This window comes from Bubalus bubalis, chromosome 6 (genome assembly GCF_019923935.1).
Source record: "Bubalus bubalis isolate 160015118507 breed Murrah chromosome 6, NDDB_SH_1, whole genome shotgun sequence".
NCBI lineage: Eukaryota > Metazoa > Chordata > Mammalia > Artiodactyla > Bovidae > Bubalus > Bubalus bubalis.
The window spans coordinates 118,937,548-118,954,190 of record NC_059162.1 but is presented as its reverse complement, the minus strand read 5'-3'; the positions used below and the strand labels follow the sequence as shown (position 1 = coordinate 118,954,190).

The 16,643-nt window shown below is 45.4% G+C and overlaps 1 pseudogene; it reads left to right on the top strand.

The window, feature by feature from the left end:
- The first annotated feature begins 3,991 nt into the window (after positions 1-3,991).
- On the top strand, positions 3,992-4,942 carry LOC102414276 (annotated as a pseudogene).
- The last annotated feature ends 11,701 nt before the right edge of the window (positions 4,943-16,643 follow it).

Sequence of the window (16,643 nt, the reverse complement as noted above, 5' to 3'; positions counted from 1 at the left end):
TAGGATGGGGGGGGGGGGTTGTGTGGGGACCATGGGCACCTTCAGTCCTGATTGTCCTGAGAGTCTGACCCTGGGGCCTATGCCTCAGAGGGCAGTTTCTCCTCCAGCATGGTCCTTTGCAGACCAGACATGGAGCCAGGTGCAGCTTAGATGCCTGAGGGCAATCCCGCTTGAGATGCCCCTCCTCTCCACAGTGATAACAAGTCCGCCCCTTTTCACCTGGGTCCCTCTGGGCACTTTTCTCTTCAGGTTGATTCATAGCAGTTCTCACAGCCATCACTAGAGCCTGGGTCTTTTCTTTGGTTCTTGTCTGTTGTCGTTTATCCTCATTTCTCTACTGTAATATACTGTCTGAGCTGGCTGCAACAGTTTTTCTAAAGGCTGATTTGGTCTGAACGCCTGTTTGTGTAACTTACAGCAGATATCTGGAACCAAATCAGTGAGAAATCTGTCTTTTAAGATCATTCCTCCTCTGCAGTTTCAGGATCAATGTCAGTAAACTTGCAGAGAGCCTCCCATAATTATCTAGGAATTTGCCAGGAGTTTCCTTCTCATCCTGCTCTATGTCAGCCAGTTTAGCATAAAGTCTTAGTATGTATTCGCTTGAATCCCTCAAGAATATGTCTGGCAAAGTGATTCTAATCCCAGTTAGCCATGTTATAGTCCCAGTCTGGCTCTGTCGTGGGAACTGCTTGGCTCCCAGTAGGGGGGAGGCCTATTTCATGTTCCCTCTTTCCCCGTATCTCAGGTTCAAGCCATTCATCTCCAAAAGTAGTAGCTTCCCTCAGAACTCGAGCTCTCAAGTCAGGAGTCAGCATCTGTCCCAAGACATGTATTATATCTCTCTAAGTAAGCTCATAAAGTAAAGTTAGTCCCATAAAGACTTCTATGTACTTTTTGGATCCTCTAAATAGTCATGACCACAATTGGAACTGTGTGAATTTCTACCTAGACTGAGGCAACCCCTCCTGGAAGGGTGTCCTGATTCTCAGCCTGTTCAGTTGGGAACCCCAGATGCAGGGGCAAAGTAAGAGGACTGGGGGGAACTGAAGGTTTCACACCCAAATCTGCACCCTTGGGACCCAAGTCTTGAATATCTCAGAGAGAGATAAAGAGCCACACATATGGTACTTCTACCCCTTTTCTCTTGTTTTCTACAGAACTGGTCTAGTTGTAAAACAGTGTCATAATTGAGAGACCCTTTAACCGGCCAGTGTTCCCTGTCTTCCAAAGGATACTGAGCCCATTCAATATCACAGGAGAAGATGAGGTATGTCTTTTTAAATTGTAGGGATCAAACTTGTCCCAGTTTTTTTTTTTTTTTTTTTTTTAATACGTTTTAAAGGAGTGGTTTTGGAACTGCTAGCTCCCATCTGTAAGAGAGGAAAAAGAAGCATCCACAGCCATGGCTTCTTTCCATCAGAGGCATCCCTGCCGCTCTAAATGTGGGTGTAGACAGACTTCCCACTGAGGATTTTTTTCCCTGGTTAGACGTAGTCTGTCCCTTACCCACACAGGTGCCTTACTCATCCCTCCTGGTTCTTCCACTGAGGAGGGGTGGAGATGCACCAGGGGTAGACCTGATGGCATCCCAGATTGATTTCTAGCTCCTTACCACCAAGATCTTTGTTTCACTTGTCCTTTTCTCTGCTGCCACCCAGAATGTAACAGAGTAGCTGTCCCGGAATGTTGCCCAAGCTAGGACTGCTATGGGAAGCATCAGTGTTCCATGTGCCCATTCACATTCCTGAATACAATCCTGACTGCAGTAGAAGCGGTGAGTCACGAAGGGATGAACAACGATCAAGACGTCCCTTCTGAGCGTCACCATGCTAGTATTCGTGATAGTAAAAGAGGTGATGGAGGGTCGGCCAGTGAGGAAAACGTGAATTTTGTCCTCAAGCTACTAGGACCAATCCTTCCAGTTCATTTCCACAGATTCCACAAAAAGAAAATCTAAGGAGTTGAGACAAAGCCACCACAGAGCCTCCCCTAGTCCACTAACAGCACTAGCAAAGGAAGAAGCCCATTGCATTTCCAATCTGACCAGATCCTGCAATTCCTGGTCTGTGTCCTCAAAAACCTCATGGTCACCAGCAGCGCTTCTATCCACATAGGGTGGAGGCACAGCCATGACAAAGACTCACTTTTAGGACTCTGGCCCCTGAGGCAGACAGCCAAGGGAGTAACCTCTAGCCTGAGAGATATTCCTGGAGCTAGATTTCTGCATAGTTCCCGAACATGCTGCTGGAGCTAGAGTTCCCTCTCGCTCCATATATGCTCCTAGTAACTTTCTAGCAAGGCTAAGCACTCCCATACAGGGGGGGTCTAAGTAAAAGTACACAATAGCAGCATGGATCACAAGTCCCTTGAAAGTTTATGATCTGACAGATTATGTTAGTAAGTTTAATTCCCCATGCAATTACAAAATGGTCAAAGAGACCAGGAAAAGTTGACTGAGAATGGAAAGTTTGGTCCACATGCTTTGCACATTTCTGGCCACTCCCCTCGCAGGGATGTTTGGTGTCTCTTGGCATTGGCAGGTCGATATAAACCCCTGACAAGGTTCCCCTTTCTGGGGCTTCCATCAGTCATTACACAGCACTGTGAAACCACAGAGCAGAGTTCATCACTTGCTTCACGTGGGGCATGTCATTCATTCACAAAAGCACACAGAAGAGTTAGTTAAGTAAAACAGAAAACGTGCATACTGAGAAAGCAGAGAGTCTAGAGCTCTGAGAGTTCTTATGTTGTCCTGAAGATCCTGGATGAGCCCCCAAAATGATAGCTTACAGTGAACAATGTCGGATTCATGATCTCTGAAGAAGAAGATTTAGCTTTGGGACCAGGGGCCAGCCTTGACCACTAAAGAGCTTTTGTGTAGTTTTATTAAAGTAAGAAAAGGGCCAGAGGAAGGTTCTGACATAGACATCAGAAGGGGGATGGAGAGTGCCCCCTCGCTAGTCTAAGCAAGGGAGTTATGTACTTTTATATTGGTTTTACAATAAATCAAAAGAATGTCTCAAGGTTGTAAGGATCTTACTAGACCCACTCTCATAATTTACATTTTTAAGATAACAGGCTCAGCCAGAAGGTTTTCAGGAAGGGGAAACTGTCCTCAAGTTTCTCAAGCAGGATACACTGTTGTTATATAACCTTTACTAAGGCATGTAGGAAAAAAGTGTTTGTCCTTTCCTCCTCCTTGAGAATTCCAGAACCCTAACTCCTCTTTGAGAGCCCCAGACCCCTCTCTCCTCCTCAGGGACCCCAGACTTCTTATCAACCTGCCTAGGAATTGACTTTCTCACCATCTCTTACCAAACACTGGGCGTCCTCCACAGAGTGAACGCTCCTATCATACTTTGTCGTTGCTATTCAGTCACTAAGTCATGTCCAACTCCTTGCGACTCTATGGACTGCAGCACGCCAGGCTTCCTTATCCTCCACTATCTCATGGGGTTTGCTCAAACTCATGTCCATTGAGTTGGTGATACCATCCAACCATCTCATCCTCTGTTGCCCCCTTCTCCTCCTGCCTTCAACCTTACCCAGCCTCAGCGTCTTTTCCAATGACTTGGCTCTTTGCATCAGGTGGCCAAAGTATTGGAGTTTCAGCGTCAGTTCTTCCAATGCATATTGAGGGTTGATTTCTTTTAGGATTGACTGGTTTGATCTCCTTGCAGCCCAAGGGACTCTCAAGAGTCTTCTGCAGCGCCACAATTCAAAAGTATCAATTCTTTGGCTCCTGGCCTTATTTATGGTCCAGGCATACTTAGGAATTGGTGAATTAGAGGAAATGTTTATGTTTCAGGTCAGCTGGAGCTCACCTAGAAGAAGGGTGGGTATCTAGTTGTCCCTTGGCCATGGGGCAGTGGGTCACTGAGGGGATCCTGTTCTCCAAAAGAATACAACCTTGTGACCTTGAGCTGCTCCTTCTCATTGCCTCCCACTTGCTTTCTGCTGTCTGCCGCTTGTTGCCTAGCTGAGAGCCATGTCACCCTATGGGAACGGAAACCTCTCAGTGATGCCTCTGCAGGAGTTTGTGCTGGAGGGGTTTGGGGGTGGCCCACAGACCCAGTCCCTGCTGTTTGCTCTGTTCCTTGTTCTGTACTTGGTGGACGTCCTGGGGAACCTCACCATGATCGTGGTCATTACGCTGGATGCCCGTCTGCACTCCCCAATGTACTTCTTCCTCAAGAACCTCTCCTTCCTAGACTTGTGCTACTCATCTGTCATCTACCCCAAGGCCCTGTTTGACTTAATGTCGTCGACCAAGGTCATCACCTTTGCAGGATGTGCCACCTAGTTCTTCTTCTTCTCCACCATGATCACCACTGAGGGATTCCTCTTGGCCGTGATGGCCTATGACCGCTTCATGGCCATCTGCAGCCCCCTGCACTACCCCATCTCCATGCGCCCCTTGGTTTGTACCCTCCTGATGCTGGGCTGCTACTGTGGGGGCTCCTTCAACTCCATCCTGCAGGCCAGCTTCACATTCACTCTCCCGTTCTGCAGCTCCAACCACATCGACCACTTCCACTGTGAAGTGCCGCCTCTGCTCAAGCTTGCCTGTGCTGACACTACCATCAGTGAGCTGGTTATGTTTGGCCTCTGTGGCCTCATAATTGTGGGTACCATACTTGTGGTCCTCACCTCCTATGGCTACATCACAGTGACCATCCTGAGGATGCGCTCAGGTGGAGGGAGACGCAAGCTCTTCTCCACCTGTGGCTCCCACATGACAGCCATGTCCCTCTTTTATGGGACCCTTTTTGTCATGTATGCCCAGCCGGGAGCTGTGCAGTCCATGGAGCAGGGCAAGGTGGTCTCTGTCTTCTACACCCTGGTCATCCCGATGCTGAATCCCCTCATCTACAGTGTCAGAAACAAGGATGTGAGGGATGCCCTGTGGAGACTGGGCCAGAAGCACACAGCCATGTGATGGAAGGTGGACAGAGAGATCCAGTGTCATGAGGGCTGGACAAGAGGGCTTGAGGGGAGGCACTGGGTTTGGCCTGAGGAATTCATTCTTTATTCATCTAATTCATTCTTTCACCCAGCATTTCATTCAACCCTTCCTGGAAACAAATCATGGGTCGCCCATTTCAAGGGTGAGTGGCAAAATCTTTGCCATCAGATAATTAATGGTTCATGATGATGAAGACCCTAATCTTGAAGCTAGGGTAATATAGTCAGTAGAGTCATGACTTTCCTGGTGGCCCAGATGGTAAAGAGTCTGCCTGTAATGCAGGAGACCTGGGTAGGACCCCTGGCTCAGGAAGATCCCCTGGAGAAGGGAATGGCAACCCACTCCAGTATTCTTGCCTGGAGAATTCCATGGACAGAGGAGACAATTCATGGGATCAAATAGAGTTGGGCAAGACTGGCGACTAGCACAACACACCAGAGTCATATAAGTAGGATAGGTAGGAGTCATAGAAACAGGCTACATTCTCTACCTCAACTCTACATGACAAGACCTTTCCATTCATGGCTGATACATGAATCTCTTGAGGCTGAGTGGTTTACTGATGGGAGCAATTTTGTAGAAATGGGAACTTGAAAGGCAGGCTGTGCCACAGGTAGTCTAGATGAAGTCATAGAAGAAGAAAGAGGATGAGGAGGGTGAAGAAGAGGGCAAAGGGGGAGGGAGAGGAGGAGAACGGGAGGAGGGGGATGAGAAGGAGAGCGAGGAGGAGGAAAAGGGGGAGGACCTGGAGAAGTTTGGGAGAAGGAGGACGGGGGAGGAACTGAGACAGAGACACAGAGAGAAGAGAGACACAGAGAGGAGAGACACAGAGAGGAGAGACACAGAGAGGAAGCCCGCCCTCTTAGCTGGGACTTAGAGACATTGAGCCAATCACAGAGAGCATCTGTTTTGATACCAATTAAAATAAATGCCATTTAAAAGCATTTATTACATTTATGAGATAGGCATTCAAGCAACAGCTTATATTTGATGATATTAAAAAATTTATTTGTTTTGGATATTCTTTTCTTTTAGAGATGCATGCTGAAATTCTTATAACTGAAACCCTATTTGTTTAATACTTACTTCAAAATAATACAGGGGATATGGGAGTAGGGTAGAGGATGGACAAGACTGGCCAAGAGTTTATGGCTATTAAAGCTGGGCAATGAGTAATTGGGGCTTATTACACCGTGTGCTTGTCTTCTTGTGTATTTAAAACTTCCTCCTCCCTCTCTTCGTCCACATGATGATGCTTAGTCAGGATGGGTTTTGGAGTTCATTGTTCTGCAACACCCTCCCTCCCAAAAAACACATTGCCAATGGGATTCCTTCTTCAATGCTCTAAGACTCTCTTCTATTCTGTTTTTGAAGATATTTTCTCTTCCACTGTTGGTTTTTCTCTATCAAAGTTAGTTAATTTTATATTGAATTTTACATATCTGTCCTTTATACTTATTAACTTCCCTTTAATTCCTTTTTTTCGTTTTTTCTCTATACTTATCAGGAAGGCCTTAAGACTTTCTTCTGTGCCAGAAATTTCTTTTTTGGTTGTGTAAAGTCCGCTTGCTTTATAAACAGTTTCAACTCCCATGTTATGAAAGCTGATATTCTAATTTTGTGTTTTTGTAGCTCTAAACATGCTTAGCAAGATGACTTGTATAAACACGGTATTTTTCTCTTTGTTATAGGTGAGCTGCAGAAGTTTTTTAAAATTCCATTTCATGTTGGTTCCCAACAACAAAAATAATGGGGAAGCACATGTGAAATCTGAACTTCCATTTCATTTGAAAATCAGAAGATCTAGCAGCACAAACCAGCACTACTTGGCTGGAGATGGAAGCAGTTACAGCCTTGATATGATGTTCACCCACCTCCATCTCCTTTTAGGTGTTTACTCTGCAAAGAAGGACTGCCGAGGTCCAGCCCCAGCTGATCCAGGGAGTTCGAAGGGGAGACGGCATCAGTGATTACACTGGCTTTATTTAAATAGTCATCAAAGATATAAAGAGTAATAGAATGAGTATAGCTCAGTAGAAAAATTCAGTGGAGAAAAGAGGCTGAGTAGCTTGGTTTATGCAGAAAATCAATATAGCCTGTGACATCAGGTTAGCTCTGACCATGAAGGCCGCAGTTGCCCTCTCGAATAGTGGAAGGTGCCCCACCTTAGGCACCTTCTCGAGTGGGTCTTAGAAGCCCAGGCAAATAAATGGTCGCAGAGGACCTCCACGCTCCAGATGGAGACTCAGCCAGAATGTGAAAGAAAGAATGACATGGGGAGACCAAGCTTCGGTGAGCAAGGCCCGTAGCTTTATTTTAACAGGGGCTTTTATACCCTAAGTTGCACATAGAGGATAATGGAGGTGTGAAATCATGCAAAGTCAGCAGTCTTTGATCCTTATCGAAACCAGGGTTTCTTTCCTGCAAATTTATTGTATATAAATGGTCTAGGTGATTTACATCATCTTCTGGCCAGAAGGCCTATTAACATTTTATGACTCTTGACAAAGGTTTGTCAACCGTAAGACTTATTTTCTCTAAGAGTAATTATTTTAAGGTTTGGCGCCATCCTCCAAAGGTGTTAGATAAAGTTGCATTCCTATAGGGCAGAGGTGCAGTGGGTTTACAACAAAGGAAAGAATTTATTACCTTAAGGGTCTAAAGTTACTAACACCAAGGCCACTACTTATTTTTTCTACATACCAACTATATTAATTAATACACATTCAAGGATACAATACAGGGGATGTGGAAACTTGGCATCAAGCATTGGCTCATCAATGAAATCTTTTACTAGTTTTATTCTGACAGTTTCTAACTCTCTGAGAGGCTCTAAGCTGTTTGAATATCTTAAGCTTCCTGTGCCTCTCAAGGCTGAGAGACTGTAAACAATCGTATGCATAGCTGTAGGAGTCCAGGTAAACTTGTCAGGCGAGTTAGAGAGCTATCTGAGGGGTTTGGATTCAAACACTCCTAATGCCCAGGAACTTATTAACTGGAGCTGTAAGTTAACTCTTTTTAGAGAGAGTGAGATGGTGGTGGGGGACAGCCCCCGTAAAGTCAGAGGTGAGAGCACAAAGCAATAAAGTAGGCAGACTCTGGTTTTGGGGGTAGATGCTCGAGAATATCCAGGGGGACTCCTGAGGCTCGATCCCACCTTTGCGTATGCCGAACCTCCTTCCTCATGACCTTTGCCTCGGGCGGAGCTCCTCACTCTGGCTCCCGGCAAAGGACAATCCATGGATAGAAAAAAGAGAGCTTATGAAATAAATCATTGTGGGACACTAAGAAAAGCTATCACAACGAAAAACTTAATGATCAACAATAATTATAGTCAAATTGTCTTCATTATAACTTATGACACTGCAATCCCACTTCTGGGAATATATCTAGAGAAAAATATAATTTGAAAAGATGTATGCACCCAAATGTTCATAGCAGCACTGTTCACAATAGCCAGGAAGCAGCCACTGACAGATGAATGGATAAAGAAGAGGCGGTACATATATACAATGTAATGTTACTCAGCTGGTGAAGAATTTGCCTGTAATGCAGGAGACCCAGTTTCGATCCCTGGGTCTGAAGACCCCCCTGGAGAAGAGAATGGCAACCCACTCCAGTATTCTTGTCTGGAGAGTTCCATGGACAGAGGAGACTGGTGGGCTACAGTCCATAGGGTCACAAAGAGTTGGACACAACTGAGTGACTAACACACTATAAAAAAGAATGAAATAACACCATTGCAGCAACATGGATGGACCTAGAGATGGTCATACTGAGTGGAGTAAGACAGATAGAGAAAGAAAAATATTATATGATGTCACCTATATGTGGAATCTAAAAGAAGGATACTAATGAACTTATTTACAAAACGGAAATAGACTCAAAGACATAGAAAACAAATTTGTGGTTACCAAAAGAGAGTGAGGGAGAAAGATAAATTAGTTTGGGATTAAAATATACACACTACTATATATAAAATAAATAATCAACAGGGACCTACTGTATGGCACAAGGAAATACACTTTATACCTTGTTCAGTTCAGTTCAGTTGCTCAGTCGTGTCCGACTTTCTGCAACCCATGGACTGCAGCATGCCAGGTTTCCTTGTCCATCACCAGTTACTAGAGCTTGCTCAAATGCATGTCCATCAAGTTAGTGATGCCATCCAACCATCGTATCCTCTGTCATCCCCTTCTCCTCCTGTCTTCAATCTTTCCCAGCATCAGGGCCTTTTCAAATGAGTCAGTTCTTCGCATCAGGTGGCCAAAATATTGGAGCTTCAGCTTCAGCATCAGTCCTTCCAATGCATATTCAGGACTGATTTCCTTTAGGGTTGACTGGTTGGATCTCCTTGCAGTCCAAGGAACTCTCAAGAGTCTTCTCCAACACCACAGTTTGAAAGCGTCAATTCCTTGGTGCTCAACTTTCTTTATAGTCCAACTCTCACATCCATACATGACTACTGGAAAAGCAATTACTTTGACTAGACAGACCTTTGTTGGCAAAGTAATGTCTCTGCTCTTTTTAATATGCTGTCTAGGTTGGTCGTAACTTTTCTTACAAGGTGCAAGCATCTTTTAATTTCAAGGCTTCAGTCACTATCTGCAGTGACTTTGGAGCCCAAAAAATAAAGTTTCTCCCTGTTTCCATTGTTTCCCGTCTATTTGCCATGAAGTGATGGGACCGGATGCCATGATCTTAGTTTTTTGAATGTTGAGTTTTAAGCCAACTTTTTCACTCTCGTCTTTCATTTTCATCAAGAGGCTCTTCAGTTCCTCTTTGCTTTCTACCATAAAGATGGTGTCATCTGCATATCTGAGGTTATTGCTATTTCTCTCAGCAATACCTTATAATAACCTATAATGGAAGAAAATGTAAAAAACTATATATATATATATATATATATATATATATATATATATATATATGTATACCTGAACCATTTTATTGTGCACTTGAAAAGAATACATTATCAGATCAGATCAGTCACTCAGTCATGTCCGACTCTCTGCGACCCCATGAATCGCAGCACGCCAGGCCTCCCTGTCCATCACCTACTCCTGGAGTTCACTCAAACTCATGTCCAACGAGTCAGTGATGCCATCCAGCCATCTCATCCTCTGTCGTCCCTTTCTCCTCTTGCCTCCAATCCCTCCCAGCATCAGAGTCTTTTCCAATAAATCAACTATATTTTAATAATTTTTTAAAATGTAGTAAAATTTTAACAGGATTTTGTTATTAATATGAATAAAGTAATAACACTACTATAAGATATAATATTGTATTTTTAAATTTTTCCTTTTCAGTTGCATTAATAGGAAACAGTGATGACTAACACATATCAGTTCAGTTCAGTTCAGTTGCTCACTCGTGTCCGACTCTTTGTGACCTCGTGAATCGCATCACGCCAGGCCTCCCTGCCCATCATCAACTCCCGGAGTTCACTCAAATTCACGTCAATCGAGTCAGTGATGCCATCCAGCCATCTCATCCTCTGTCGTCCCCTTCTCTTGTCCCCAATCCCTCCCAGCATCAGGGTCTTTTCCAATGAGTCAACTCTTCAAATGAGGTGGCCAAAGTACTGGAGTTTCAGCTTTAGCATCATTCCTTCCAAAGAGATCCCAGGGCTGATCTCCTTCAGAATGGGCTGGTTGGATCCCCTTGCAGTCCAAGGGACTCTCAAGAGTCTTCTCCAACACCACAGTTCAAAAGCATCAGTTCTTCAGCACTCAGCTTTCTTCACAGTCCAACTCTCACATCCATACCTGACCACAGGAAAAACCATAGCCTTGACTAGACGAACCTTTGTTGGCAAAGTAATATCTCTGCTTTTTAATATGCTATCTAGGTTGGTCATAACTTTTCTTCCAAGGAGTAGGCGTCTTTTAATTTCATGGCTGCAGTCACCATCTGCAGTGATTTTGGAACCTCAAAAAATAAAGTCTGACACTGTTTCCACTGTTTCCCCATCTATTTGCCATCAAGTGATGGGACCAGATGCCATGATCTTCGTTTTCTGAATGTTGAGCTTTAAGCCAACTTTTTCACTCTCCTCTTTCACTTTCATCAAGAGGCTTTTTAGTTCCTCTTCACTTTCTGCCATAAGGGTGGTGTCATCTGCATATCTGAGATTATTGATATTTCTCTCGGCAATCTTGATTCCAGCTTGTGCTTCTTCCAGCCCAGCGTTTCTCATGATATACTCTGCATAGAAGTTAAATTCGCAGGGTGACAATATACAGACTTGATGTACTCCTTTTTCTATTTGGAACCAGTCTGTTGTTCTATGTCCAGTTCTAACTGTTGCTTCCTGACCTGCATATAAGTTTCTCAAGAGGCAGGTCAGGTGGTCTGGTATTCCCATCTCTTTCAGAATTTTTCACAGTTTATTGTGATCCACGCAGTCAAAGGCTTTGGCATAGTCAATAAAGCAGAAATAGATGTTTTTCTGGAACTCTCTTGCCTTTTCTTTAACTTCACTCAAAACTTTAAAATCCCAATCAAAATAATAATATATGATTTTTCACCTATCAAATTTAAAAAATCATATGTTTTGGAACATCATTTGTCAGTGAGAATGTGGAGAACAGAGATAGTTTTATATATTTTGAAGAAATAACATTAAAATCAAAATGATTTCAGTAACTAAGGAAAGGTCAAGATATTCAGTAAACTTTTTCTGCTTGGGAAAAAATTAGCATCAGCTTCACAGAACACACCAGTGTAGATTCTGGATGTGTTAACAATGTGATTATTGAAAAAGTAAAAACTCCAAGGTTATGAGAAGAACATGAAGAAGGAGTCTTCATTGAGGGTGTACTTGTTAGCTTGATGTGTAGTCAAGAGGGTAGTCAATCCTTAGGAAACCCCAATTTCCTCAGGAGGAGGGTGAGGAGAGGATGGGAGTATCCCTGGAGAAAGTCATATGAGAGCCAAGGAGACCACTCAAAAGCCAGCAGCACATTGAACAAATGTAAGATATACAAGGTATGTAAGATGGTTGGATGGCATCACCGACTCAAGGGACATGAGTTTGAGTAAACTCTGGGAGTTAGTGATGGACAGGGAAGCCTGGCATGCTGCAGTCTATGGGGTTGCAAAGAGTAGGACACGACTGAGCAACTGAACTGAACTGAATATGGAAAGAGCTCAGAATCCATGAGGAAAGTGAACATTTTGTTGTAAAATAGAAAGTAGAGACTGAGAGAGCAAAGATTGACTGTTGTGTGGGAAGTTTTCCTCCCAGGAGGAAAGTGGACCAGAGTTTAGTCTAGGATGAGGTTGGGTAGGGTTTTTAAGGCCAAAGACTGAAATAAATGGGAAGAGCTCTGCCTCACACTGGAACAGCAAGTATGTGAGTCACTGAGCCCAGTGATATGGGCTATCAGGCCAGTGTTCCTGGGGCTGTGGTCTGCAAAGTAGTGGGCAAGTCCAGGCTCAGCCTCCCCTGCTTGTCTAATTTGGATCACAGCCCCCAGGCAGGACTGCGTTACAGTAATGTGCTTGTAAAGGAGCAAATAACAGAATTAGAAGCACAAACAGCCAACAACTGTATGGAAAGATGTTTGTCCACTCACAGTGGTGCTCGTTGAAAGCAGACACTAGTGACAGTGGACCAGTCGGGGTTTCCCAGAGACCCAGAGCCTGTAGGACATGCACAGACATGTACAGGGCTTCCCTGGTGGCTCAGTGGTAAAGAACCCGCCTGCCAATGCAGGAGACATGGGCTCAATCCCTGGGTCGGGATGATGCCCTGGAGAAGGAAATGGCAACCCACTGCAGGAGTCTTGCCTGGGAAGTCCCATGGACAGAAGAGCCTGGCAGGCTACAGTCCATGGGGTCACAAAGAGTCAGATATGACCTAGCAACTAAACAACAACACAGGCATATATAGAAAGAGAGTGAGTATAAGGAATCACCCCCACACTATTATGGATGCCAGCAGGCCCCCAGATCTGTGGTTGGCAGGCTCAAGATTCAGGAAAAGCTGCTGATTTGAGTACCAGAATAGGAAAACCCTGATGTCCCAGCTTAAAAGTCAGTCAGGCAGACAGAACTCCTTCTTATTTAGAGGCGGGTCAAGGTCTTCTTCTATTCAACCTTTCAACTGATTGGATGAGGCGCACCTACATTAGGGAGTGCAATCTGCTTTGCCCTGTGTACCAATTTAAAATCCATCCAAAAACACCCTCACACAAATAGCCAGAATCATGTTTGACCAAATATCTGGACATCCCTGGCCCAGTCAAATTGATGCAACTAGTCATCACACCATGTGAAATGCACAAATATTCAGAAGATGAAAGATGTTAAGTACTGAGGGGAGACCCATGTGCATTTTTCGTGTGCTGATGCCAGAGGCGAAAATTGTACCAGGTCTGAGAGGGCAGTAGGGAATAGGCATAAAGATCAGCTGCCAGTCCCCAGCAATGTGACCAGGAGGACAGAGTGAGCATTCTTCCCCATATTGTTTATAACAGAAAAAGTAGTCTCATGGTCCAGTAATACAATGGATAAATAAATTTAGTTAATATACCCATTAAAGGCAAAAAACTGACTTAGATATTTGTAGAATTAGTGAAAAGATCATCTTGTAGAATTAATGAATGTCGTGGTCCATATTTTAGAAAAGTTAAAAGCAATAAAATAAAACCCACCAGCATGCACACACGTCTGTAGGGAATCCACCTGGTTCTCGATAGGACTGAGGTTTTTACGTGGGTTAAATTTTCTTTTTTTCCTTTTTCACATCTTCATTGCTTGGATTTCTGCAACCTGATGTTCATTTTGAATTTTTTAAAAATATATAATTTTAAATATGTATGTTAGAAATAAAAAATATAAAAAAGGATGCACTTAAATTAACTGATACATAAGATAAGGACAGAGCTATTTGGCCAAGGTCAGGGGGCTTGAGGGAGGAGAACCATAATAGAAGGGAGAGACCCAGTTCCTCAAGGCAGGACTCTTTCACACCAGGTCACTTTTTCTCAACCAACATAGTGGGAATATAGCAGGAGGGCTTGGTTATGAGGAGGGGCTCTAGGCCCAGGGATTCACACCTCTTGCCCCTGAGGGAAGACCATGGGGCCTTCTGTCAGATTCAGTGCTCACCTCCTGTTCATTGCTCTGGGGTTCAGAGGAATTTCTGGGTTAGGTTCCCAGCCCTGCAGGTGAGAGGGGTCAGAAAAAGGGTGGCCACAGGGGACACAGTAGAAGTGGAAGTCCCAGGGCACTTTAGAGGCCAGAACACAAACAACAGCAGCTAATTGGCTGTTCGAGGCCCAAAGACCTACTGTGCCCATGGAGAGATCTTCCCAGCAGAGTGTCCCCAAGGTGCAGGCAGCTTAATGTGCTTCCCAGCTGATGGACAGTGCGGAAGGGCAGGTGAGCTGAGTTCATGCTCTGCTCTGCTTGTATCAAGACCCAGGAGTTCCTGCAGCCAGAGCCTGCTGCCCTCCTCTCTCCCCCTCCTCACTCTCACTTCCCTGCACAGGAGGCCAGAGGTGGACGAGGGAGGGAGCCTTCAACACCACATCATTATCATCAGCACAGACCTGGGTCAGGAGTCCTGTCCTCCCTGGTAGCACAGGGTCCTGGGTGAGCCATGCCCCTCCTGACATCACAGAGGCAGTGCGGTCATCACTCAGCAGGGCATGGTCAGCCTCACTGACAGGTGAGTCCCAGGAGCGTGGATCCTGGACAATAAGGTCCTCCACTCCTCACTGCCCTGGGCAGGGTCAGTTAGGGCAGTGGGTCTGAGCTTAATGAGAGTAGAAATAATCAGAGGTTCTACAGTAAATGTGGGTTTTACTTTGGTGCCCAAGATTCTGCAGTTCTGACAAGCTCTTGGCTTCTCAAGCTGATGCTGCAGGAGCTTAGACCACACGAGTAACAAGAGTTCACAAGGAAAGGGCTCAGGACACAGTCACTACAAATAGACACTCATAGACAGCATGGATTCTTCTGCTTTGCCTGGGAAAGTACTTCTCAGGCTCAACTCAAAGGCAGATTTACTAAACCTATCACCACAGCCCCACTTGGGTCAACTCAAAAGCCAAAGGAATGCAAGTTTGTTTTTTCAAAAACCAAACCAGGAGCTTGGCTTCCCAGATGAAAATGCCAACTGCTTCTGATGTACTCCCCCAGGCATCCTAGGGTCACTGTTGTGATGACCCAAGGGCTCGTGAGGTGGACAAATTGTTCTGGGAAATAGTCTCAAATATGAAGCCGGAAACCCCAGGGGACACAGAAGCAGGGTCACCCAATCTTGGGTGGTTTGTGGGAGTTGGCCCTTCTGGTCACATTTGACATGGTTATGTGGGTGAACACGTGGGTGGGCAGAGCAGAGGGCAAGGGCATGGTCCCTCAGGTGTGAGTGCGTGGGCACAGGGTCTGGCCAGGTGCACAGCTAAGGTTTACAGGGCAGACCCTCAACTCCACCCTGAGCACCAGGTCCAACCCTGAATTTGAGGGGGTCTACCAGCATCCCCTCTGCTGTGAGGGTGGGTCAAGTAGCCCAGGAGAGGAATGCTGGACCACCCACTCTTTCACCACACCCTGTATTGTTAGAATGCCATGGCTCTCACAGACCACCTTCCAAGAGAACTTCAGGATGAGAGGAAATGTGAGGATCATCCCTTCTCCCTTCACTGACCATCCAGCCTCTGCCTGCACACCCCCACCTGCATGGAGCTCACTCCATGCAAAGAAAGCCAGACCCATAATGCTACAGTTCTGATCCCCAGAAAACATGGAATCTCTCTGAAATCAGCCTCCACCTTCTCACTGATCGTCTTCCCCTCCCTGGGAGGCACAGTTGCTCTGTGCCCACCTTCCTTCCCCACTCCTACCTCCTTAGACTCAATCCCCTTGGACCATTCCTCTGGCCATCACACAGTGGGTCCCCATGTCCCATATGAGTGTGGTGGTCAGCCCTGCTCAATACAGACAATGGAGGTCTGGGCTGTGACAGGGACAGGAAGCAGCACCCAGCAGGGGGACCCAGACACTGAGCAGATGAGACAGTGTTGGAGGGCTCCCATGACTCTGGGCAATCAGCCACAAGGATGTGCCAAAGAGCCAGGGGCATGGAAGTAAGGAGGGGAGGACATGCTCAGGTCCTGAATGTGTCACAGCCCCTGTCCCACTGCCTCTCAGACCATAGAGTTGGACTGTCCCCTTTCTATGAATTGTCCAACATCTGGACATTAGCAAGAAGCACCCTGAGGTCCTCAATGATGCAGAGAACTGGTTTAGGCTAAAAAAAAAAATGCTGAGTTGGGGCTGAGCATCCACAGGGAAGAGAGACAGAAAGCACTTGAATTAGCCTGGTGAGGACTGGTCCCTGCTCTGCTGCCAGCTTAGTGTAGCGGTGGAACAATTACTAGGTCAGTCCTGAAACAGAAAGTGCTTAATAATGCTTCTGAAATTAGTGAATCAGTAAAATAAGGTGCAGAAAACACAAGATTACATACTTGAGCAAGATGTGTAAATGCAACAGCTTAGGAGCAACCTTGAGGTGAAGCAGCATTTCCTTGAAAGGAGTGAAACATGGCTACATTGCTGTTTTACACCAAAGGCTCTCACCTCAGATAGACACCTGTGACGCCCCCCAGATCCTCAGCAACACTCAGTTTCTCACGGAGGGAGCGCTCCAAGCAAGTATATG